Source organism: Taudactylus pleione, unplaced genomic scaffold (assembly GCF_031769625.1).
Source record: "Taudactylus pleione unplaced genomic scaffold, aTauple2 ptg000040l, whole genome shotgun sequence".
Lineage (NCBI taxonomy): Eukaryota > Metazoa > Chordata > Amphibia > Anura > Myobatrachidae > Taudactylus > Taudactylus pleione.
In genome coordinates, this window is record NW_028284442.1 from 34,052,180 (window position 1) to 34,077,518 (window position 25,339).

Genomic DNA, 25,339 nt, shown 5'->3' on the forward strand with positions numbered 1-25,339 from the left:
AAGCGCGGGCCTTCGAGAACCACACACACATGCACGGGTGGGCTATTTAAGGTAAGAACCTTGGTATGTTTCTCATGTATCCTTGACAAAGGGGCGTTCAGCCCTGAAACGTTGGCAATAAATACAACGATTGATTAAGACCTGCAGTGCCGCCTTCCTTTGCTTCTTTATATATATACATACATATATATATATTTTTTTTTTTCAAGTGTAGATTTCTTTGTGACAACATACAAGTCCTGCTGGTTGCAACATTTGAATAGTGAATTACTGCCAATGCAAGTATTTTATTTGTGGTGTCTAAAAAAAAAAACAACTAAAAATCACATTTTGTTTCACACATTTCAATAGCAAAAATACTTTTTGGCCATTTTAGTTACATTTTATTTGATGTGTGAGAATGAGCAAATAGACGAATGGTATTTTCTGAGAATACAAAGTTTGAAAAAACATAGTATAAATTATGTGGGTGCAGCATAAAGAAAATTAGTCATATGAATGCTGGAATGTGATGAGTGCAAACGTGGAAAAATGACCTCAGCACAGGGGTGAGAAAACCCTCAGCAGCGAATGGGTTAATAACATTTTGTTACTTTTGTTGTACAAAGTAATGCTGCTGGAAGTTGAGCAATTAACAGATTAAGTGTAATTAAATCTTGTAACATGTTAATGGGTTTAAATGTGCACTGTGTTCTATTCTAAATAGATACAGGTGTAATTGTGCAATATACCCCAAGAGACCAAAATATAATTAAAAAACAGTTAAGAAAGAAACCCTTTTGGACATAACGGGTTGCTAACGACATTGGTAAAATGTAATTAGAAATACATATATAGATATGTATACACACACTATGGGTTATTTCAAGTTAATTGTGCATAATCCTTGTATACAAAGATCATCTCAAACTTGACGAGTGTAATAGTTGTGGGTATTGTCGTTGCCTAAAAGGAATTTTACTATTTCTGCAACAATCTTACAGCATCCTCTCATTATATAACTTCCTCCTAGATGCGATCATGGCACTCACATCCCAATTCCTGCTCTCCTTTATAAGCTCACCCCACTTTTAGGAGCTTACATCCAGGACAGATGAGGTGAGCCATGTTGCGCTCAGTGACACTGGTTACAGTATCTCCAAATTATATTACGTTTCTTTGCTAACATTATTTTCAAACAAATATTAATGTAGATAAAAATGTCATCCTAGGAACTTGACTATGGCTGCATTGCGCATCAGTATTTGTTTCCTCCTGATTCTTGGATCGCTGCAGATTGGTACATCTTCCTTTTACGGTAATTATCCTATCTTTATTACATAGAGTTTATATGCCTATTTCATTTTTATTCATCAACCCAGATGAATATATGTGTGTGTGTATATACATACATATATTTATATATCTATACACAGTGTATATATATATATATATATATATATATATATAGTACAGTATATATATTATACAGTGTATATATATTATACAATGTGTGTACATATATATATATATATATATATATATATATATATATATATATATATATATATATATATGGAAATAGGGTTGGAAAGGACATGCGCCTAATAGTGTAGTAATTTATGAAAAATTAGCACGTGCTCAAATATAAATGTGCGTATCAAAAGATAAAACTTTTTCGCCAAACCGTAGTGCTTTTACTAGAACTCCATATGGTGAAATAGTCCCGGAATTCCAAAAGTGTCCAGAAACCTTAAAAAGGATAGGCTCAAACAGAGCCAGTGAGAACACACATAGTGTAGTATTTTCTTTGAAAACAGGTATCGTAATTAACATAAAAGTATGCGTACCATATGCGATTGCCATTCGGGAACACGGGAAGACTGCTGCCACCTTCACCAGAAGGACTAGAGTGTTACACCTGTTAGCACCAACCAGACTTTATATAAATATATTTTGCACTACGGTGCAATATTTTTTGAGACTTTAACCAAAGCGCCATTCTATAAACCCTCTACATACATAAATACATATATATATATATATATATATATATATATATATATACTGGTATTGGATACTCTGCACTCCTGCTGCTGTATACCCGGGTGCCTTCCTTCATGGATAAGATACAAATAAGAGGCAATGTGTTGGCAGCACGTGCATAGGCAAACGCAGGGGGGGTTTCCGGTTGCCTGGAAACCCCCCTCCCCCCAGTCCACACCATGACCACAATAGAAATAGTAATATAATACAATGTTCCTAGTGCTGCATGTTCTTTTCAGTATCATAAATTAAATAATTAGCACCACGTGTGGATCTTTTAACGTGTCATTCAGTAATATACACACCTGTGCATCAACTAGGAGATCTGGAAAACATGCACTGTTAGGGGTGCACAGCTACAGAACATTAATAGGGTTAATTATTAATACACTATCCACTTCATAACGAGATCAATCTGTAAATATATGCAGGGCCGTAGCTAGGGTAGTGCGGCCCGTGCTATCGCACAGGGCACCACAGGTCAGGGGGCGCTGTTTGGGCCTGTCACATTTCTGTTTATTATCATTCTTGCTTGTAGCTTCCTCTTATTTCATCCCCAGCATCTCCTGGCCTCCCCTATCTCTTCCCTGGCCCTTCCCCATGAGGCCATGGCCCTATTTTGGGTGCATTATGTCCCTTTGAAAAATGAGGGGGTCGACAATGCTTTTTCTGGCACAGGGCACCTAAAAGTCTAGTTACGGCTCTGCATATATGTCCAGGACAGTGCTAGGTTCTTCTGCTGCTCCCCCTGACTACCGGACTTGCTCCAATGCTCTGGAATGGTGCCCACATCTGAAATAAAAACATTCAGCTCAGGCAGGACGGCCCTACTGCCACATCTAATGGCTTACTGTGATCGCTGGTCCTGTATATGCTGGAATTATGACACACAATATACTTTGTATGACGCATATTAATTAAAGCTGGTTCATGGACTGGCCACACTCTTTCTAAAATCAAGCATTTGGAAACCCCCCTTTAGAAATCCTGCGTTTGCCACTGACGTGTGTGTGTATATATATATATATATATATATATATATTATAACTCCCCAATATGTAGTCTACATTACTTGGTTGTTAACTCCACTAGATTTGTATATAGTTTTGTCAGTAAACAGCTTTGCAAGCTGCAAACCAAACCCACAATATTGAAACACAGTTATATTCATTTGTTTGAAATACTGTGCTCTGGCCTAAGTGACACTGATTTGTATAGCTTTAGTGATAATATTATTTCTGCTGTGAATACTATATATATATATATATATATATATATACACACACACACACAATGATAGTTATTGTTTCCTCATTATTGTATAGTCGAATTTATAAAATAAACTGAACTGTAATATTTAATCAATTACACAAAATAAAAATAATAGGAAAAACATCCATTTTAAGATGTAAGTATGTGGCACAGTGGATAGCATTGCTGCCTTGAAGCACCAGAACATTAGCTTCTGTGTTCATTAGGGGTTATACTGGGGTGATCCGATTAAATTTAGCTGCTGCCTGAAAGGTGTTAAGGTGCCCACACACACACAGCGATCTGCACACGATCCCACAATGTGTGCGATTTCCCCAGAACTCTCCCCAGGCAGTCCTACTCACGATTTGGAGTAAAAAAAATGTCCAATCTGACTTAAGATCTATCGTGCAGCCAATGCATTGTGTCCCAGATTGGCAAATCTGCCCTACAGCACGGCAGATCTGGAGATGCGATGTACGACGAGCGGGAACACGCATTGGCATCGTGACCGTGAGTGGACACTCATGATTTGGCCATATTTTACACAATTTGTTGTCGCGATTCGTCGTATGGACGAGATCGATATCGTCCTTCAACCGTGCATGCATGCCAACCTGGTCGATATCGACCAGGTTACTATAGGGACCCGTTGATCGCGGATATCTATAGTCATTGGTGAATTGGTGGTGTGCTGGATGATCGATATCGATCGTCTAGCACACCCGGGAGATCGTACAATGATATAGTTGTCGATCGTGCCGTGTATACGCACAATAAGAGCTGTCTTTACGTTGAATGTACAATAATAAGTACAGACTATTTTCATGTTTACAGCTAGTTGAAAGTAGTCAGGGCCACCATGAGAACTGTGTACCCAGGTAAGAAGGGACCACATTGGGACTTTTGGCCACTATACATTGCTGCTGTGTTCAAGGAGTGTGGCCACAGCATGTTGGCGGCTCAGTAGAAATGGGAAACACTTGATGGAGATAGAGAAGTCTGTGCTAATATTACTGATGGAGATAGAAAAGTCCCTACTAATATTACTGTGTATAAACACACACATATACAGTCAGGTGCATAAATATTGGGACATTGACAGAATTTTCAGATTTTGACCTCTATTCACCACCACAATGGCTTTGAAATGAAACAAACAAGATGTGCTTTAACTGCAGACTTTCAGATTTAATTTGAGGGTAATTACATCCAAATCAGGTGAACGGTGTAGGAATTACAACGGTTTCTATATGTGCCTCCCACTTTTTAAGGGGCCAAAAATAATGGGACTATCAACTCAAAAGCTATTTCATGGACAGGTGTGGGCTATTCCCTCATTATTTCATTATCAATTAAGCAGGTAAAAGGTCTGGAGTTGATTCTAGGTGTGACATTTGCATTTGGAATCAGTTGCTGTCGACTCTCAATATGAGATCCAAAGAGCTGTCACTATCAGTGAAGCAAGCCATCATTAGGCTGGAAAATCAAAACAAACCCATCAGAGAGATAGCAAAAACATTAGGTGTTGCCAAATCAACTGTTTGGAACATTCTTAAAAAGAAAGAACGCATTGGAGAGCTCAGCAACACGAAAAGACCCGGAAGACCACGGAAAACAACTGTGGTGGATGACAGCAGAATTATTTCCCTGGTGAAGAAAAACCCCTTCACAACAGTTGGCCAAATCAAGAACACTCTCCAGGAGGTAGGTGTATATGTGTCAAAGTCAACAATCAAGAGAAGACTTCACAAGAGTGAATATAGAGGGTTCATCACAAGATGCAAACCATTGGCGAGCCACAAAAACAGGAAGACCAGATTAGAGTTTGCCAAACAACATCTAAAAAAGCCATTACAGTTCTGGAACAACATCCTATGGACAGATGAGACAAAGATCAACTTGTACCAGAGTGATGGGAAGAGAAGAGTATGGAGAAGGAAAGGAACTGCTCATGATCCAAAACATACCACCTCATCAGTGAAGCATGGTGGTGGTAGTGTCATGGTGTGGGCATGTATGGCTGCCAATGGAACTGGTTCCCTTGTATTTATTGATGGTGTGACTGCTGACAAAAGCAGCAGAATGAATTCTGAAGTGTTTCGGGCAATATTATATGCTCATATTCAGTCAAATGCTTCAGAACTCATTGGAAGGCGCTTCACAGTGCAGCTGGACAATGACCCGAAGCATACTGCAAAAGCAACCAAAGAGTTTTTTAAGGCTAAAAAGTGGAATGTTATGCAATGACCAAGTCAATCCCCTGACCTGAATCCGATTGAGAATGCAATTCACTTGATGAAGACAAAACTGAAGGGAAAATGCCCAAGAACAAGCAGGAACTGCAGACATTTGCAGTAGAGGCCTGGCAGAGCATCACCAGGGATGAAACCCAGCCTCTGGTGATGTCTATGCGTTCCAGAATACAGGCTGTAATTGCCTGCAAAGGATTTGCAACAAAGTATTAAAAAGTGAAAGTTAGATTTAGGATTGTTTAGTTTGTCCCATTACTTTTGGCCCCTTAAAAAGTGGGAGGCACATATAGAAACCGTTGTAATTCCTACACCGTTCACCTGATTTGGATGTAATTACCCTCAAATTAAATCTGAAAGTCTGCAGTTAAAGCACATCTTGTTTGTTTCATTTCAAAGCCATTGTGGTGGTGAATAGAGGCCAAAATATGAAAATTCTGTCAATGTCCCAATATTTATGCACCTGACTGTATATACAGGATGCATATGTTTACTATATGTATGGTGTAAAGAATTTAAATTGCGTAGTCTTAAAGATGGAGCCTTTGCAATTGCTTCAGTAATGCAGGAAATTATAGTTAAAGCCCACTGGGTATTAATATTCCCTCTGCATACTATACAGTTTTAATGTCAATTATTCAGGAATTCACGAGGATAATTAACAAATGGATAGGCCCCTGTGAGATGGGCAGGACATCTCTGGAAAGAAGAGGTCACATTTTGCAATATCTGATTACAATTTGCTGAGTGTTGTGTAGTAAAACATAACATGAAGGTTATGTATCTCATGAATGGGGTATCAGTGACAGTAAAATGACTGAGTATACAGTAACAAAATAAATAATACACAGGTCTTCTTAAGGAGAGCTGTCTCAGAACACTTGTATTTATATATCAAGTAAGACATGGATGCATTTGGTTGTGTATAAATATATGTGTGCACTTGTGAATGTTGGTACATCATGGCCAAATGTACTTCAATTTATTCTTATACCCCCATGCTGCTCATGCACTCACATAAATACAGCACTAACCATTTGCAGCAATTGTACAGTATACAGTATTTATTCATGCCCAAGAAGAATGTACAAGTCACATTATTAGTAAACAGCAAACGTATGGCTTCCATATCACCATTACCTATAAGTGGCTGTTTTAAATTATTATTTAAAGAATTCCCATATTTATATGTGAAGTACTTGGGTACTAAATTACCATACAGTAACATGAATCTTTTCATTTCAACAAACCAGATGGAGTTGAAGAACTGGACAATGACCTTATTGTCAGATCGGTCCAGGAGGCCAAGAAACTGGTGGATGCTGCCTACAAACGCACCCGTGACGTGTAAGTTCATGTTCAGTATAGTCTTCCTGGCAAGCAAAAATTAAACAAAACTATGGTCACTGGAGATTTACATTCACGGTTAATCAATTAAAATAAATAAGTGAAGTCACATAGCACTGCAATCAGTGCTTTGCTACAGTAATTGTTTATTATAACATACAGTACAAGTTATATGTATGCTATGTGGGTATCACCTATTTGCTCATTTCAGCCTTAAGGAGAGACTAAAGAAGGGAACCATGAGCCCATCTGATGTCATGACGTACTTTAAACAGCCTGTGGCTTCAAGCAGAACCTTCATCCGGGCCGCAGACTACATAGAGACCACCCTTGACCTTCTGTCAGAGAAGGTGCAGAGCATCTACAGCAGACCCTTCAACATTTCAGGTACAGGGAGGAACTTCAAGTGCACCAATCACCTAAGTGTAGTAGAGGCAGCCATGCTGTGGGCTAAACCCATATTTAATTAAAATGAAGCTTATTAATTCACTAGAAACCAGTGACATCACTAAGGCATAAAATATCATGTGGCAAGATCCATTCTATTATAAATATAACTTAAAAGTAAACTACAATATTTAAAAAATTATATTTCTACTTCAGGGTCCATAGGGTATCCACAGGATACCTTGGGGTATAGGTGATGACGTCAGGCATCGGGCACCATAGAGTTAAGTTTTCAGTCCTCCCAGGATGCACTAGGGTCCCCCTCCTATACCCCGCCCCCGAGCCAAGGCATCCCAGTTTAGTTTGGTGCCCGGCCGGAGTCGGATGCACCTGTTGGAGTGGGGGCTAAAGAAGAGCCCCTGAAGTTTTCTTCAAGCAGCTGTGGCTGCACATCTGGAAGTACAGCATGGACAGTCAGTATTGACGTCCATGCCGTCTTCCCTCCACCCCCGCCGGTACCGATCCGGGGATGCTGGTGAGCATCTGGGGTCACAGCTAGCGGTGACCCCAGATGTTCGGGACCATGGCCGGAATCAAGGGCGACAGCAAGGTAAGCAGCGGGGTCCCGCGGTGGGTCCCCTCTGTTACATGGTCCAGAGTCCCCAGGCAGAGGGGGCTCCCTGGGGACTGGCTGCAGCGTGGAGCCAGGTTCTAACCTGCGCTTCCACTACCCCCTTGGGACAGCAGGACCGCGGCAGAGCGGTAGTGCTGCGGCGTCCCAGGGGTTAAATGCAGGCCAGGGGAGCGCGCCTTCCCTGTCTCACAGCCGTCGCCTCCCCCGCTGCACACAGCCCTCTCTGCACACGCTGACTGGTCCTGTGTCAGCGCTCCTCCCCCAGGCCAGCCTCCTCTCTGCTCCTCGGTGGCCATCTTTGAAAAAGCATGGTGAGCGCTGTTGGAAGCTGAAGAACGGTGGCATCGTGGTCTGGGTCCCCCTGCATACCTCTCCTCCGTTTGAATAAGGTCTGTGTATGCAGCGCTGTGTCCTACCAGGCTCTGAGTCTGTGTAGTTGAGGATCAGCGCGGATAGTGCAGGAATTGATTTCTTTGCATTGTATGTGACCTATGCTAGCGTCTGCTGCCTGTACTTTCATTTTCTATCTGTCAGCATTTATCTGTCCCTGTTCTTTCTGCTAAAGCCCTTGCGGTGCGGTGCTTGCAGGGTGGTCTCACACTATACTAACGAGTATTAGTGAGAGGGGTCACATACCTACCATTATGTCTGAAAGTGATTTTCCTCTCCAGCTTTTATGTACTACATGCAAGGTACCTATAGCGGAGGGGGACGGCAGTGCGGAGGGACTATGTCGACGGTGTTATGCGTTGACTCGGCCGATTACGGTCACGACTCCGGTACAGGAGCCGTCCTGGGCTTGTTTTGCCAATGCGCTTACAACCCTCGTGGGCCAGTTAGCTCCGCAGCCTGCTCTCACTCAGATGGGTTTATCCCAGCAGTCAGTGGTGTCGTCACCCATGCAGGGTTTCCCAAGACAGTTGATGGTACCCCACAGTCTCCCTATTTCCCCTCCTCAGGTCTCTCATGAGCCTGCGTGGGTTAATTCGTTAACTAGCTCTGTACAGCAGTTGTCAGAGGTGTTGCAAGGGGAGTCTGTGATGCGGCCGGTGGCGTCTCTGTCTGTTCCTTATGAGGATGACGACGGGACGTCCGATGATGGGGAGATTCTGGATCTTTCTGACCAGGAAACTTCCCGCCCTAAAGAGTCGGACGCTAAGTCTAAGGTGTATATACCTGGCCTTATTCGTGCAGTCCGTACTGCTTTAGTTATTGAGGATGAGGAGCCTCCGGTATCAAAGTCCAAATACGCATTTTTCAAAGATATTAAAGGAGATACCACAGTGTTTCCTCTTTCGGGGCAATTAGTTGACCACCTAGAGGAAGCGTGGAAACAGCCAGGCAAACGATATCAGCCTCAAAGACGTTTAGCAGTGGCGTATCCGTTTGCGGACAATTATTTTGCAAAGTGGGAATCCCCTCCTCAGGTGGATTCTCATGTGACACGCCTTGTCCGTAGTGCCACATTACCCATGCCATCCATGTCCTCCCTTAAGGATGCTACGGACCTCAAGGTGGAGATCTGCCTGTAGTCCGTCTATTCCCTTGCGGGGGGGCTGCACGGCCGGCTATGGCCATTTGCTGGGTTGCCAGAGCTATGGAGCGCTGGGCTGATACATTGGAGGCATCCTTCGACTCCGACTGTTCGGCTGAGCAGACGGAATTGATCGGCAATCTCCGGGATTCGGCCACTTATATCAACGAAGCGGCCTTGGATGTTAGTACCCTGGCGTCTCGAATTTCTTCGGCAACTGTGGCTGCTCGTCACACCTTGTGGTTGCGATCCTGGAAGGCGGATGCTGATTCCAAAAAGGGTTTGGAGGCGTTGCCTTTTAACAGAGAAGTTCTCTTCGGTCCGGACCTGGACAAAATTGTAGCCACGCTGGCGGCAGCTAAATCGGCATGTCTCCCGTCAGCTGCTGTTCCTTCTCGTTCAGGTACTCCGTCCTTTCGGTCTTAGAGGGCCCAGGGTAGGCCTAAGACACAGTCCTTTCCCCGACAGGCTGGCCCCAAGAAATCGGCCAAGCCCCGGAAGCAGGCCTGGAGTACCAGACGTCCGGTCCCTAAGCCAGATGACAAGCCTGCGGCCTGACGGTCCGGGCCTCCCTTTGGGGGATCCCAAAGTGGGAGGCCGCCTGCTGCAGTTCGCCAGGTGTTGGTCGGTCACCACGACAGACACTTGGGTTCTTGAGGTGGTCTCAACGGGTATGCCCTCTCCTTCCAGCACAGACCTCCGGCTCGATTCTTCACCACGGGTCTACCATCAGACCGGAACAAAGCAGTGGAACTGCGGAAAGTCTTGCACACTATGCTCCAGGCTGGAGTTATAGTGCCTGTTCCATTCTCCCAGAAGGGCCAGGGTTTCTATTCCAGTCTCTTTTTGGTGCAGAAACCCAATGGGTCGTTTCATCCGATTCTCAACCTCAAAGCTCTCAACAAATCTTTGCGGGTGCCGAAGTTTCGGATGGAAACACTACGGTCCATCATTCTGGCGCTGGAACCTGGGGACTACATGGTGTCATTGGACATACAGGACGCTTAACTGCAAGTCCCTATTCTTTTGCGCCATCAGCGGTTCCTCAGGTTTGCAATCCGCAACGAACACTTTCAGTTCCGGGCGTTATCTTTTGGCCTGGCGACAGCACCACGTGTTTTGACCAAGGTGATGGTGGTCATGGCGGCTTCCCTGCGGCTGCAGGGGGTCCGCATGTTGCCGTACTTGGACGACCTTCTATTAGTGGCAGGCTGGTTAATAAACTGTCAGAAGTCCACCCTGGTCCCGTCTCAGCGGATTCTGCACCTCAGAGCCTTATTGGACTCGGGACAGCAAAGAATCTTTGTGACGGGGGAAAAGATCTCTGCCTTGCAGTCGAGGGTGCGCAGTTGTCTGCAGAGCCGCCGGGTGTCTCTACACTCGGCGATGAGGTTACTGGGCTCCATGGTGTCGGTATTCGACATGGTGGAATATGCCCAGTTTCACTCCAGACCTCTGCAGCACCTGATCCTGTCCAAGTGGGATGGACTGCCTCAGTCTCTAAAATCCCAGACGATAGTGCTCACTCCGGAGGTTCGCCTGTCCCTTGCCTGGTGGTTGCAGACGACCCATCTCAACAAGGGTCGTCCGTTCTGGGTGGCGAATTGGGTCCTGTTGACGACGGACGCCAGTCTTCGGGGCTGGGGAGCAGTTTCGGGTCCACACTTGTTCCAGGGCAGGTGGACTCCGGTAGAAGCAGAGCTTCCCATAAACATCTTGGAACTACGAGTGGTGTTCAATGCTCTCCAGCAGGCACATCGGGTTCTCCAGGGTCACCCAGTGCAGGTCCAGTCGGACAACGCTACCCCCGTGGCCTACATAAACCGGCAAGGAGGAACCCGAAGTCGGGCGGCTCTCGTAGAGGTGTCTCGGATCCTGGTATGGGCGGAGCGCAATCTTCCGGCCATATCAGCTGTCTTCATCCCGGGAGTGCTAAACTGGGAGGCGGACTTTCTCAGTCGCCAGGACGTTCATCCGGGAGAATGGTCCCTGCACCCGGACGTTTTTCAACTGCTGGTGGACAGGTGGGGTCTTCCAGAGATCGACCTCATGGCGTCCCGACACAACAACAAGTTGCCGGTGTATGGGTCTCGCACAAGAGACGTCTCTGGTGGATGCTCTGTCTGTCCGGTGGACGTTCCGGTTTGCTTATCTCTTTCCGCCGGTTTCCCTTCCACGGGTAATCCGGAAATTCAAACAGGAAGGAGGGACGCTCCTGTTGATAGCTCCCGCATGGCCCAGATGGCACTGGTTCTCAGACCTTCAGGGTCTGTCCGTGGACAGTCCTCTGCGGTTGCCGCTACGTCCGGACCTTCTGTCACAGGGTCCTTGTCTTCACCCGGACCTGACTCGGCTGTCTTTGACGGCGTGGCTGTTGAGACGGCCATGTTAAGGTCCAGGGGGTTTTCCAGCCCTGTAGTGCGTACCATGCTCAGAGCTCGGAAACCGTCTTCCGCGAGAATATACCATCGCGTGTGGCATACGTTCTTCCAGTGGTGTCGGCCGAGAGGTTATACACCGCGGGAGTTTCGTCTGTCTCGGGTTCTCGCCTTCCTGCTAGCGGGACTAGACCATGGGCTTCGCCTTGCTTCTTTGAAGGTGCAGGTTTCGGCCCTGTCTGTCTGGTTTCACCGTAGGATTGCTATAATCCCGGATGTGCGCACCTTTATGCAAGGTGTTCTACGCATTCAGCCACCCTTTGTTCCACCTGTGGTGCCTTGGGATTTGGCTGTGGTCCTGAGGGCTCTCCAGGGACCGCCGTTTGAACCACTGGGCTCAGTGGATCTTAAATGGCTAACAGCTAAGACTGTTTTCCTTCTGGCCATAGCTTCGGCCAGACGTGTTTCGGATTTAGGGGCTCTCTCTTGTAGACCCCCTTTCTTGATTTTTCATGGGAACAGGGCAGTGCTACGCACTCGTCCTGAGTTTCTTCCCAAAGTTGTTTCCCAGTTTCATGTTAACGAGGAAATCGTTGTTCCGGCCTTTAACTCACCTGACCTTTCTGTGGGTGAGGCCTCTTTGGATGTTGTGCGGGCCTTAAGGACTTATGTTGACCGCACTTCTTCGTTTAGGAAGTCGGACGCCTTGTTTGTCCTCTATGGCTTCCGTAAAAAGGGTTGGCCTGCTTCAAAGCAAACTTTGACAGCCTGGATCCGTATGGCAATTTCTGAAGCTTATCTTCATGAAGGCCTGCCGGTTCCTCCTTCTGTGAAGGCTCATTCCACTAGGTCTGTGGGGCCTTCATGGGCAGCTCGACGTGGTGCCTCTGCAGTCCAGATCTGCAAGGCAGCTACGTGGTCCTCTGTCCATACCTTCGTGAGGTATTACAGGTTTGACACCTTCGCCTCTCAGGATGCTTCCTTCGGACGGTGGATTCTCCTTTCAGCACAGGAGCGTCCCCACCCTTAAAGGATACTGCTTTGGGACATCCCCAAGGTATCCTGTGGATACCCTATGGACCCTGAAGTAGAAAATATGAGATATGGTAAGAACTTACCTTTGTTATCTCTATTTCTACGAAGTCCATAGGGTTCCCCAGGACTCCCGCCCTGTCGCACCTGTGCTGCAGATGGGCTTTACTCTGGTCACTGGTTTTTCCGTCTCCCTCTGGTGAGAATGTGATTCTTGTGTGTGTCCAGATCTTTTTTGTCACTCTTCCTTCTCCTCCTCCGGCCTATGGCTTGGTAACTAACTGAGATGCCTTGGCTCGGGGGCGGGGGTATAGGAGGAGGACTGAAAACTTAACTCTATGGTGCCCGATGCCTGACGTCATCACCTATACCCCAAGGTATCCTGTGGAACCCTATGGACTTCGTAGAAATAGAGATAACAAAGGTAAGTTCTTACCATATCTCATATTATTACATAGTTATTTATTTGTGGCTTTGCAACAATGTTAAATTGTTTTTGTTTTTTAATAATAGTTTTTTTTTTGTGTGTGGCTCAAAGTTATAACTGGCTAAATATCAGATAACGTAAAGAAGATTATTTATTGCTTTACTTCAAATATGATTCTCACATTTATCAATATAAATAAAAATAATATGTGGTATACATAGTAGTTGGAATACACCGGTCATTCTAACCATATTTATCCTCCTATTGCCTGAATAGTCTTAGCACAATACTATTATGTATATTCAACAGACTTGCTGACAACCAACCAGGTTGATATGTTACATAAGGTTTCCGGATATGCTTTCCTGCATCTTCCAAAAGCTTGTCCTGAAAGTCGGTATCGTACCTTCACCGGAGAGTGCAACAATAGGTGAGAATAATATCATCGGGGAAACGTTACTATGCCCGAGATAGCTGAGGATAGAGGCTTCCAATTCTCTGCTGCTCCTTCTCTTGCGAGTTGAAAATGACTTAATTTTATCACCTTACATAAAAATGCTCTTAGCTTGGTATTTATCAAAGCTTGGAGAGAGAGAGAGAAAATTGTGAGAGATAAAGTAACAACCAATCAGCTTCTAAGTTAAATGTTACAGACTGTGTTTGAAAAGTTAGGAGCTGATTGGTTGGTACTTTGTCACAATTTTATCTCTCTCCGAGCTTTGAAAAAATACCCCTAATTTTCAAAGTCACAGATTTGTTTTCCGTATTATTAAGAGGTACATACAGTTCACAGTACTGATAATTACATATAAAACAAGATAGACCTGCTGCACATATGTGAAAACTTAGCACAATTACATTTTGAGACTTTCTATACCAGATCAGTAATGAATACAAATGGAAAACATTATAGATTGATAACACTGATTTATTTATTCATTGCAGGAGATTTCCAAACTTTGGAGCTTCCAACAGACCCTATGGCCGCTTACTACCTGCCCAGTATGAGGACGGGAGATCCCTGCCACAGGGTTGGACAGAAACCAAGCCGATCAATGGATTCACTTTGCCTTTGGTGATTAGATTCTCTGCTGTCTGCCAATGTCTAACAGAAACATTTTAGGACAGATTACCAGCTTCTATTCTGTAAGGGAACATGCAAATAGTTTTAGGCATTGGACAAATGGACGACTTACATTTACAAAATATATTGTTTACAACATGCCCTATTTAGCACTCTATATATACAGCGCAGAATATCATAGGCCAGCACAGTGACACAGTGGTCAGCATTGCTGCTGCCAGGTCCATATCTGTGTTGAAGTTGCCCCCTATTATTTGAATGGGCTTCCTTCAGATGATTTAGTATCTATAAAGAGTCCAAAAACATACTAGTGGGTCAACTGGCATCTGACAAAATGACCCTGGCATTTATATGGGTCTGTCTGTGTGCCCAGAAGAGAATTTAGACTGTAAGCTCCAATAGGGTTGGTACTGATGTGAATGATTCCATGCTATCTGAACAGAACGGCGTAATATCTTTGGTGCTATATTATAATAATAATACGCAACCTATAAGCCCAAAGTCAGTGTATATATATCCATGGTCGCCATACAGAGCCATTGAGTTGTTTTTTTTTTTCCAGTTGATTTGTCTTTGACATTAGACATCCAGCTGAGTTCTAATGAGATATTACGACATTAAGCCATATTGCAACTGTAATGCTTTCTAAACCTTTATAACTGTGTATGCAAGCAACTTTCTAATCAATTAATAAAATATCTTGCTCTATAGGCCTTTTATGATTAAAATTTTATATTCCTATGTCGGGTTGGGTACGTAATGCCAGCATTCGGGATCCCGGCTGTCAGAATTCCGGCACCGTTATCCCGACGGGGTTAGAATACTGACCCTAACCCTCCCTCCCTAGTATGGTGAACCCAGGTTGGCACAGAGTTTTATGTTTTATGGCTTCATTTTATGCTAAATTTTTTAAAAGGTAAACTGAAAGAGATAATTATAACATCAACTGCTTGGTGGCTGGGTCAAGCTGGGGATGATATATTACCAAACAATATATCTCACTCAGGTTGGGTATGGGATGCCGGCGCTCGGGCTCCCAGTGGTCAGAATCCCAACACCGGCATCCCGACAGGGTTAGGATACCGACACTTGTTGGTCAGTATCCTAACCCTCCCTCTCCTCCTAAACCTCCCTCCCCACTCCCTAAACCTAACCTCCCCCTCTCCCTCCCACACCTTAAACCTAACCCTCCCCCTAGAGCCTAACCATAACCCCCACCCTAACCCCAGTACTTACGGACGGGTGCCAGTGGTCGAGATGCCGGCGTCGGCATTCTGACCGGTGTCAGGATTCTGGTTCCGGCATTCTAAGCACCAGCATCCCGACTGTCGGGATATTGACGGCATCTCCCTATGTCTGCTGTAAATCGTTCCACAGTATTTGTAATACTGTATGGTTCCACATGTTTTATGCTATCACCTGCATTGTCCATTAACTAACCCCTGAGACATATGAAGACCAGGGGGTGTTTTTGTTTTTACTAAAATGCGGGTTTGTAGAAGTTAAGCTGTTGCCCATACCAAATAATTAGATTCTACTTATTTATCTATCACCTTCTAGAAGATAATAGGTAGAAACTGATTAGTTGCTATGGGCAACATCTCCATGTATAAAAATCTGAACTTTAGTAAAGATACCCCCGGGGTCATTTGTATTATGCCGTTTTTTTTGTTTGTTTTGTTTTTAAACTTTCCCAAATTATTCTTAAACATTTGCTGTCTTCTTCTGGCCTTGCAGGCGCGGGCTGTGTCTAATGAGATTGTCCGGTTCCCAGAGAGAGAGCAGACTCTTGACAAGCAGAGATTGCTTATGTTCATGCAGTGGGGCCAATGGATTGATCATGACCTTGACCTCGCACCTGAGACACCATCAAGGTCGACCTTTCTAAGAGGCATAGACTGACCACAGCTGTGCCCGGGAACCTCCATGCTTCCCGCTGCGGGTACCTATCTTCTAGTGTTTTATATCAGGGAGAAGGAAAACAAGAATAGTAATGTTATAACTAGTATCAATTTTTATGTAGATTAAAAGTTTTACACCGGCATTGCTGATACTAAACAGCATTTTATGTTTTTTTAATATATATTATATAAAAAATATAAAACATTTACAAATATATATATATATATATATAGTGCATTATATACATTTTATATAAACAATTTCCATCAGTATATAAATATGTACACGTTGTGCAGAGATGTGATATAACTATAAAACCATTCCAATGCACTTTATACAGACACATTATCCCTAATCAAAATGACTGGACCACTGGGAATAATCACAATACAGTTATGTTACAGTCTTTCCAGGCAGGAAAAACATCCAACATGGCCGGACCACGGCCTTGATAAAAATACATTTCAGTTACATTCTATAGAGGCACAGGACATCAAACCTTCCAAAATGACTTGACCACTGGACAAAGTAATACTTATCCGATTGTAGATGTGGAATGCTACTTGGCTACAAACAAATACATAATACAGTTCTATTACAATCTATAAAGACTTAGGACAATACACATCCCTGTATAACAATGACCTGACCACTGAGGGTGATTATAGACCAATTCTATTGCATTGCATACAGACACAGGACACTACCCCTGCTCAGCTTTACGTGTCCCCTGGTAGTTAGACTTCTATTACACTTTAATCACATAGGACACTACTTCTCAATACTTCATCTGATCACTGAACATCATTGTATTACAGTTCTTTAATACTTTATACAGTACATATATAAGACATTATACTTGCCTAACATGCCCTGACCACTAGGAATTATTATAGTACATTTCTATAGTACTCTGTACAAACACTACTCAGCCATCATGCCATGACCAATGGAAATGATTACACATTTCTATTACACTCTATGCAGACATAGGAACCCACACGTACCCAACATGACCTGACCACTTTACCTAATTATAATACAATTGTACAGTATTACACTCTATACAGATGAAGGATAATACACCTTCAGTATCCAGCATAGCTTGAACAGTACATGTAATCATTATATAATACAACATTCTACATTTACTCTACATGCTCATTATACTGCTCCATTAGATGTAGACAAAGGACGGTATACTCCGTGAAGGAGCTACTGTGGTCACAGCATTAATGCTCACAACAGGACCCCTGTAGGCTGCCAGGAAGAGGTAATGGAAGGCAGATTGGGTTACAGAGCTACTCTCACTCTTTGGTATATGTGGTTGGCGGAGATCCATGTTTTGTCTATTACTGAACTGCTTTGACACTGATAGTGGGGAGCCAGCATTCTTTGCCATAGAGAGGGGCATGTGAATTAGAGATTTGCCCCAGTACAGCACCGGGTGCTGACTCTTATTTAAGCACTTTGGCACATAAGATGGCCTATCATGAGATGACCCTGTGATGAAGGGGAAGAACTTATTGTAATGACCATTTCGGATAGTATCAGGATCACTGTGCTGCATTGTGTTCTCCACTTAATGCACACAGACCCTCAGTGTACAATTGTCTGCAAGCATAGAGAAAGTCCATCTTAATTCTCATATGCATGGCCTGTATACATGAGCGACAGGTCAAGAGTGCAAGATGGTGAATTGTGCCACTGTGCCCCTATTAATACACTTTACTACAGAGATCTCACAGTACACAATCAGATTGTGAATATCAGTATAACAAACGTGTGAAGTGAGAAGATGTAATATCATCATGTGTGTTAACTTTGCAGATTCCCCCAAATGACCCTCGAATTACCAATCGCAGTGACTGTATCCCCCTATTCCGCTCATCTCCAGCATTTTCACCTGGATCCACTGTGAGGGAACAGATGAATATTCTCACATCATATGTCGATGCCAGTCAAGTGTACGGCAGCACGAACGAGTTGGCGAAGATGCAACGTAACAACAACAACCAGCTTGGCCTCATGGCTGTTAATGACCGGTTTAATGATAATGGACTTGCTTACCTGCCTTTCAGCACACAGCAGGAAGATTTCTGCCTACAGACTAACAAGACATCAGGACTCCCATGCTTCTTGGCTGGTGAGTACAACCCATCAGAATATTAGATAAGACAAGTAATATAGAGAGGTAGTGTTTCTATATTGGTAGTATTACTTGTGTGAGTGCCAAACAATGTACCTATAATATTTATGCCTTAGATTTACAGTCAATAATAAATCTAACATTTACTACACCAGTAATGCTAATTTGCATGATGACCAGAAGAACAGACTTGATGGACCTGTAGGTTATATGTTTCCGTGTATGTCCTGTAGATAATAGCTGTATTATCATATAATAATGGCTGCCCCGATTTCAGTGTGCGTGAAGACAAGTTGCATATTGTAAGGAACAAAACACTACATACTCTACATTATTATATATATTTGAAGCAATATTTTATTTCTGTGACTTCTAATATCATTTACAGTAGGGGATACATTACGTCATATATAATATCTAGATACTCTACTGCTGGGAAACTTGCTCTGCACATCACATGCTTTGTTATCTGTACTAATCTCTGCGCTTTACGATTTCAATTAATGGACAGTGTGATATTAGAATTGTTTTGTTGGCAAATATCAAACAAATGGACTTATTTGAAGCATATAGCATAGAAACAAACTTCTTACATTCTATAAATTACCAGCTAAGGATTATCTGGTGGAAGAGTGTCTTAGTGTTTACAGCAAATCCTATGATTTACAGTGTTCAAAAAGTTTACTGAGTATCAGCACCAATTTAGTTGCGCTTTTACCAGGGGACAAGCGGGATCTCCTATAATCCAGTCTTGATCATTTTGTTTCCTCCCAATTCTTCTTCAGAAAATATATAATAATTTGCTGTTAGAGCTCATGTTTGATATATATATATATGTATATATATATATATATATATATATATATATATATAGCCGTAACTAGACTTTTTGATGCCCTGTGCCAGAAACAGCATTGGCGCCCCCCTAATTTTTCAAAGGGACATAATGCACCCAAAAAAGGCCCATGGCTTCATGGGGAAGGGCCAGGGAAGAGATAGGGGAGGCCAGGAGCTGCTGGGGATGAAATAAGAGGAAGCTACAAGTAAGAATGATAATAAACAGATATTTGACAGGCCCATACAGCGCCCCCTGACCTGTGGTGCCGTGTGCGATGGCACCGGCTGCACTACCCTAGCTATGGCCCTGTATGTGTGTATATATATATATATATATATATATATGTGTGTATAAGATTATTATAAAATATTTTCATAAATTACCTTTGTAAGTCTATTTGTGACGTTATCATTATGCCAAATACTCATTTTAAAACCAATATGATGCACATTTATGAATACTAGTGCTCAGGCAATTGTCCAAAAATCAAGACGTACATCATAGCAAATAATCCTATAATAACCGTCATTCGCCGTGTAACAACAAGGCTACTCAGACTTCCCAAAGCTGCTAGATTGAAAAGTTCTCTATGCTGACCCTATATGTATACAGCATAGTGATAATAATATGTAAGTCCACTCAAGAGTGATTCTACTATTTGTGGCTATTGGGAGCACTATTCCAACTCACTACTATAAGGGATATGTCCGTGTACTCTTCCTCCTGCATGTCCAGTGTCACCCATGGCACAGTAAGCAACATCAGCAATGTGCCTCATGTCACCCCTCTCTTGCCATGACTAATTTCCTTCAAAGGTTGACAATGGCCCTAGAAGCGTGACAGCAAGTATGCAAAATAATGTACAGTATGACAATGTGTGTACATTCATAGAACCAGAGAGAAGGAAACTTGCCATCAAATAGGAATAGGAAATCTACACATTACTAATAATAATAATAATAATATCTGTTATTTGCTTCTCAGGGGATGGCCGTGTCAGTGAGCAGCCAGGTCTAACTGCATTTAACACAATCTTTGTGCGAGAGCACAACCGCATAGCAACCGAGTTACGTCAGATGAACCCATGCTGGTCGGGAGAGATTCTTTTTCAGGAATCAAGAAAAATAATTGGTGCCATTACACAGGTGAGACGACGTGTGTCATTAAAATGCCTAGCAGGTTGTAAATATTTGCATCAATCTTCAGTTTCTAACAAAGAAAGGTACCAGAAGCCTAAGATCACATATCTTTCATTCTATTATGCTGCTGAAACTTGCACATGCACAGTTGTGAATGCGTCTCAAAAAGTTACAATTTTTAGGTGATGTGTTACTATAAATATACTTATTTCCTGTGTTGTCCTCTTAGCAGCAACCTATTGTGTCACTTCTGGCATCCACCTGTCATTGTATCTTTCCAGAAAATAAACTACAAGGATTGGCTGCCCCTGCTGCTGGGTTCTTCCATGTCCCGGTTGGTTCCTCCATATACTGGTTACAATGATGGTGTTAACCCAGCAGCATCCAATGTTTTCAGCTTGGCATTCCGCATGGGTCATACGATGATCCAGCCATTTATTTATCGATTGGTGAATGGTTACCGGACCTCACCAAGATGGCCGCCAATCCCTCTGCACCTTAGCTTCTTCAACACCTGGAGAATTGTGAGAGAAGGTAGGTTTCGCCTGCCTATAGGTTACATAAAGCAATGTTCTAGTGTTCTGCTCTTTGACAAATGACCGACAAATATGGTCCTCCGTCATGTACCTCTGACCTCCTTCAATGTTCTTACACACAGTACTGTTGCATTGAATAGCACTTTTCTGTCTACGGCTAAGCTGTTTCTCATTTGCCCAATCTCAATTTGATCTTGCCATAATTATTTTCTTATGGTAGGTGCTTCCTTTCCTTTCCAAACATGGCTTTAATGTAATGCATTGGTATTATTTTGGCCTTGCAGGAGGCGTTGACCCTGTTCTTCGTGGCCTCATGGCTAATCAAGCGAAGCTGAACCGGCAGAACCAAATCTTAGTGGATGAGCTCCGGGAACATCTTTTTGAGCTGTTTAAACGTATTGGCCTTGATCTGGGGGCCCTCAATATGCAGCGTAGCCGGGACCATGGACTACCAGGTATCTATAGAGCTGGCACAGAAAAGGTTCTAGGCCCTGTGTCCATTCAAAACTGGAAAAAATAAATAAATTACATAGAGGGTGCAGATTTATCTATGAAAATGCAGGATTTTTCTTCCTAGTTTGGAAATTTTTATATGATTTATTATCTATAACTCCAATTTGTTAACATTAAGTTTTACCATAATGATGTAATATTTGCTGAATATTATCCATCTGGTTTATGACGAGGCCAAGTAATTTGTGTTTACCTGTGTACAGTATGTATATTAGCAATGATTTCACCTACTTATTCCTGTAGGATATAATACATGGAGGAGATTTTGTGGGCTTTCTCAGCCCTCCACTGTAGCTGAACTAGCTCAGGTTCTAAATAATAGACCATTCATGGATCTATATGGGACACCGAACAACATCGACATCTGGATGGGAGCTGTTGCTGAGCCTCTACTGCCCAATGCTAGAGTGGGTGAACTGTTGTCCTGTTTGATTGGAAACCAGTTCCTTAGATCCCGAAACGGAGACCGGTAAGTAGCACAGAAACAAATAGGGGTCTTCGGGGTAGGTACCGATGGCCAGGTGTGATAAACAATTTAAACAGTTTCACTTGGGAAGCTGTACTGTAGGTGGCGCTATGCCTTATTCTTTAACTGTACAGTCTCTCTTATCTATGTAAATGTACTCTCTACACCCTCTCCCTGTATATCCTCCTTTTATGTTATGAAGTTTACCTGTTCTAGCCACAGTCCAGTATTATTCCACAATATTCCCTGCATGGTTGATGGTTGAGAAGAAAGCCAGTTATGAAGAGGCAGGTTCCTGTCTTGGGCGTTTGGGTGTGGGGGGGGGGTTAGTCTGACATACAGGTGAAATTAGGGTCCGGCTATGGTTGGGCTGTTTCAGGGATGTTAGGGAAAGGTCATTGGTGGTTAGATGTAGGCTTTGGATCAAGCAGATAGAGGTACCCCGGGAGAATCATCATTTTATGAGAACAGTGTTACAGGCCAACAGATTGCTATGACAAAACCCCTTACCAAGCATTACCTGAAGGAGGCAATGCCAGTGCTTTGTTACGTTTACACCATGATGTCGTTTTAACTATTTTTGCATCATCATATCATTGAGCCGTCTATCTATCTTTGAATAAAACACTGTTATAACTATTTTTCCAATACAGCTTTTATTACGAGAAAGCCGGGGTGTTCACTCCAGCTCAGCGGCTCGTGATTGAAAAAGTGACAATGTCCAGCGTTATCTGCGTCAACACAAAGATCACTGAAGTCCCTCGAAATGTCTTTGTAGCAAACGGTTACCCACGAGAGTTTGTACAGTGCTCTCAGATCCGCAAATTAAATCTGAGCCCTTGGAGGAGGAGGATGAGCGGATCAGGTATGAGATGATGAACTAGAGATTTAATAAGAATAAGGGAGAAGTTACAGATATATTCTTGTCTCAAAACCTGGTCAGAGGCACTTGGGGTACTTGTGCCCTATGGGACAATAAACTTAGAGGAGAGACTTGGGGTATCTGTGCCAGTTACATACTGTATCTCTATTGATATGTATATAGAAATATATTTCCCTGTGATCATTGATGCAGTTATATGTTGTTGTTTATTTTACTGACCTTTCTATTCTACATTTTGCATTGTCTTCTATGTATTGTTGTGCTAAAATATGATGGTATATACAGTAACTAGATCATACACTGACATAAGAGCCCACAATACCTGATTTATCTTCTCTTGTCCTGCATGATTTATACACCAGAGGGACAGTTAGTTATGAATAGCAACCATGTCAGTGATACCTTTTGGCTCTAGCTCAGGTCCCTCCTGTGTGTCTGCTGCCCTGACCTTAGTTACAGAGTGCTAGAGTGTGTCTGCATGGCTGCCGGGTTATATGTTATATCTGTGTCATATATTTATTTTGAAAACATTCAATAAAGTAAATAAAAGTGCTTAAAAAGTTTTAGGTGGAAATAAAATAGAACCCTCATTAGTGGACTGTGAATTAATTGAATAAATAAATTAATAAAAGAATTCTATAATTCAGATTGTGGGGTTCGGATTCACATAACTAGAAGCAGTAGAACGGATATGGTGATAGGCTTTCCCCAGGCCCAGCTATGTTCTCAGAAGGGGTCCATTGTGCATGCACCCACCCCACACATGCTGAGCAGAGGCTCAGACCTACTCTTCTTACTGTATAGCCCCCAAATTCCACTTGTGGGTGGGTGGATGCAGACCTCCAGGTCTGTTCTCACTAATCTCATTAAGGAGGCTGAATTCTGGGAAAATAACCGTTATATGCGGATTAGGTTACAGTATACTATGGGAAATTAATGGGTGCTGCCAGTATACCTTTGAACCCTGTGTATTGTGCCCACATAACCCTGTAGCGCCCTCATTGCTAGAGTGGAGAAGAGCATCAGAGACGGTGTCACACTAATAGTGAACATGATGTTAGTGATAATCTGCAGACATTCCTCAGATGACAGATAAATGGGCCATATACACTGTTATGTATGGATTTATTCACAGTGTGTAATGTATACAATTAATAAATTGTTTCATGTTCTCAATTTCCAGAGGTTGAAGACTTCTGTGAATAATGGAGCAGTACTAAGGGCTATATGACGTGATACCAGTGTATGCCGCATTCTGTATATATCTTCAATTATTACATGGCAAATGCTATTCATTACCTGTATAGCTGCATTAATCATCACTGTGCTGTATAATTATCCTTCAATTGAGATTCTGCAAAGAGAAGAATTGCTGCAGTGCGTTGAGAAAATACTTTTTAACTTTTATGCTGTTTTGCATTAAATTAACCTTGTTTATACTGTTGGTTTTATTGTGTATTATTGATGGTGTAAAACCACTCGTAGCATCACACTTGTCAAAAGCACTCGCCAACAAGTATATCTCACTGATATGACTCAGTGTGTTGTACTTAATACATTTATTGTAACGGGCAATAAACATTCATATGAAATGCATGGACTGACTAAACTTATTGACTTTTTCTGAACATGGATATTTATCATTATAGTCATGCCAGGACAGTGCAAACAATAACAGGCTGTCTTTGCATTAACTTTCCCCCATTTAATTGGGTATTTTATGCTGTCTTTGTTGGGCAATCCTCCTTACTCAATGATGAGCTATTTGTAAATAAGGGAATGTCCATTCCATGTTGTTATCATTATACCAAGTGGTTTTATTAAACAAAATACATATAATACCGCAGTGCCGTGAAGATATAGTAACTCCTTGAACGGACACACAATGAATCCAATTTTACTTCACAAATCACAGAATAGAAGAATAAAATGGCAAAATATCCAATCATAAAAAGCAGTATAGGTGTATATATAAAAAACATTAGAAACAGGCATAAAAAATTAAACAAAAATAAGTACTAATTTTGTAGTTGCAACGCGTTTCGCAAACAGGTCTGCTTCCTCAGGCAGTGAGTATTGTATATTATGCCATTTTATTCTTTTATTCTGTGATTTGTGAAGTCAATTTGCATTCATTGCATCGTCATTAAGGAGGATTGCCCAACAAAGTCGTCATAAAATTATATTTTGGTTTTAAAATACCCTAGTTAGCGTCTGAGAAACAATATATTGCTTAAGAAATTTGTTGGGGTTGTTAGGAAGTCCCTATATTTCCCCCATTAAAGCCTTCTTCGCTGCTTACTTATCGCAGCGGTGTAGAATGTATTGTACTGACCATGTGCACACTCCAGGCTGCTGGGGAGGGATCCGGAGATCTCTCTCTGGCAATAAAACTATGAAAATGTAACCTATAGGCTACAATGGTGTTAGGGGAGGGTTAGGAAAAAAGCTGGTAGGATTTAACAAATAAGAGGGTTTGGGGAGCCCATTTGAGGAATTGGAGAGAGGTGCTGTGTCTGTTGGGAGAGGGAGAGAGTCTAATGGTGAGGAGCAGCACAGGTG

The 25,339-nt window shown here is 42.6% G+C and overlaps 1 pseudogene; it reads left to right on the forward strand.

The window, feature by feature from the left end:
- The first annotated feature begins 1,221 nt into the window (after positions 1-1,221).
- LOC148538518 (myeloperoxidase-like) lies at positions 1,222-23,983 on the forward strand (annotated as a pseudogene).
- The last annotated feature ends 1,356 nt before the right edge of the window (positions 23,984-25,339 follow it).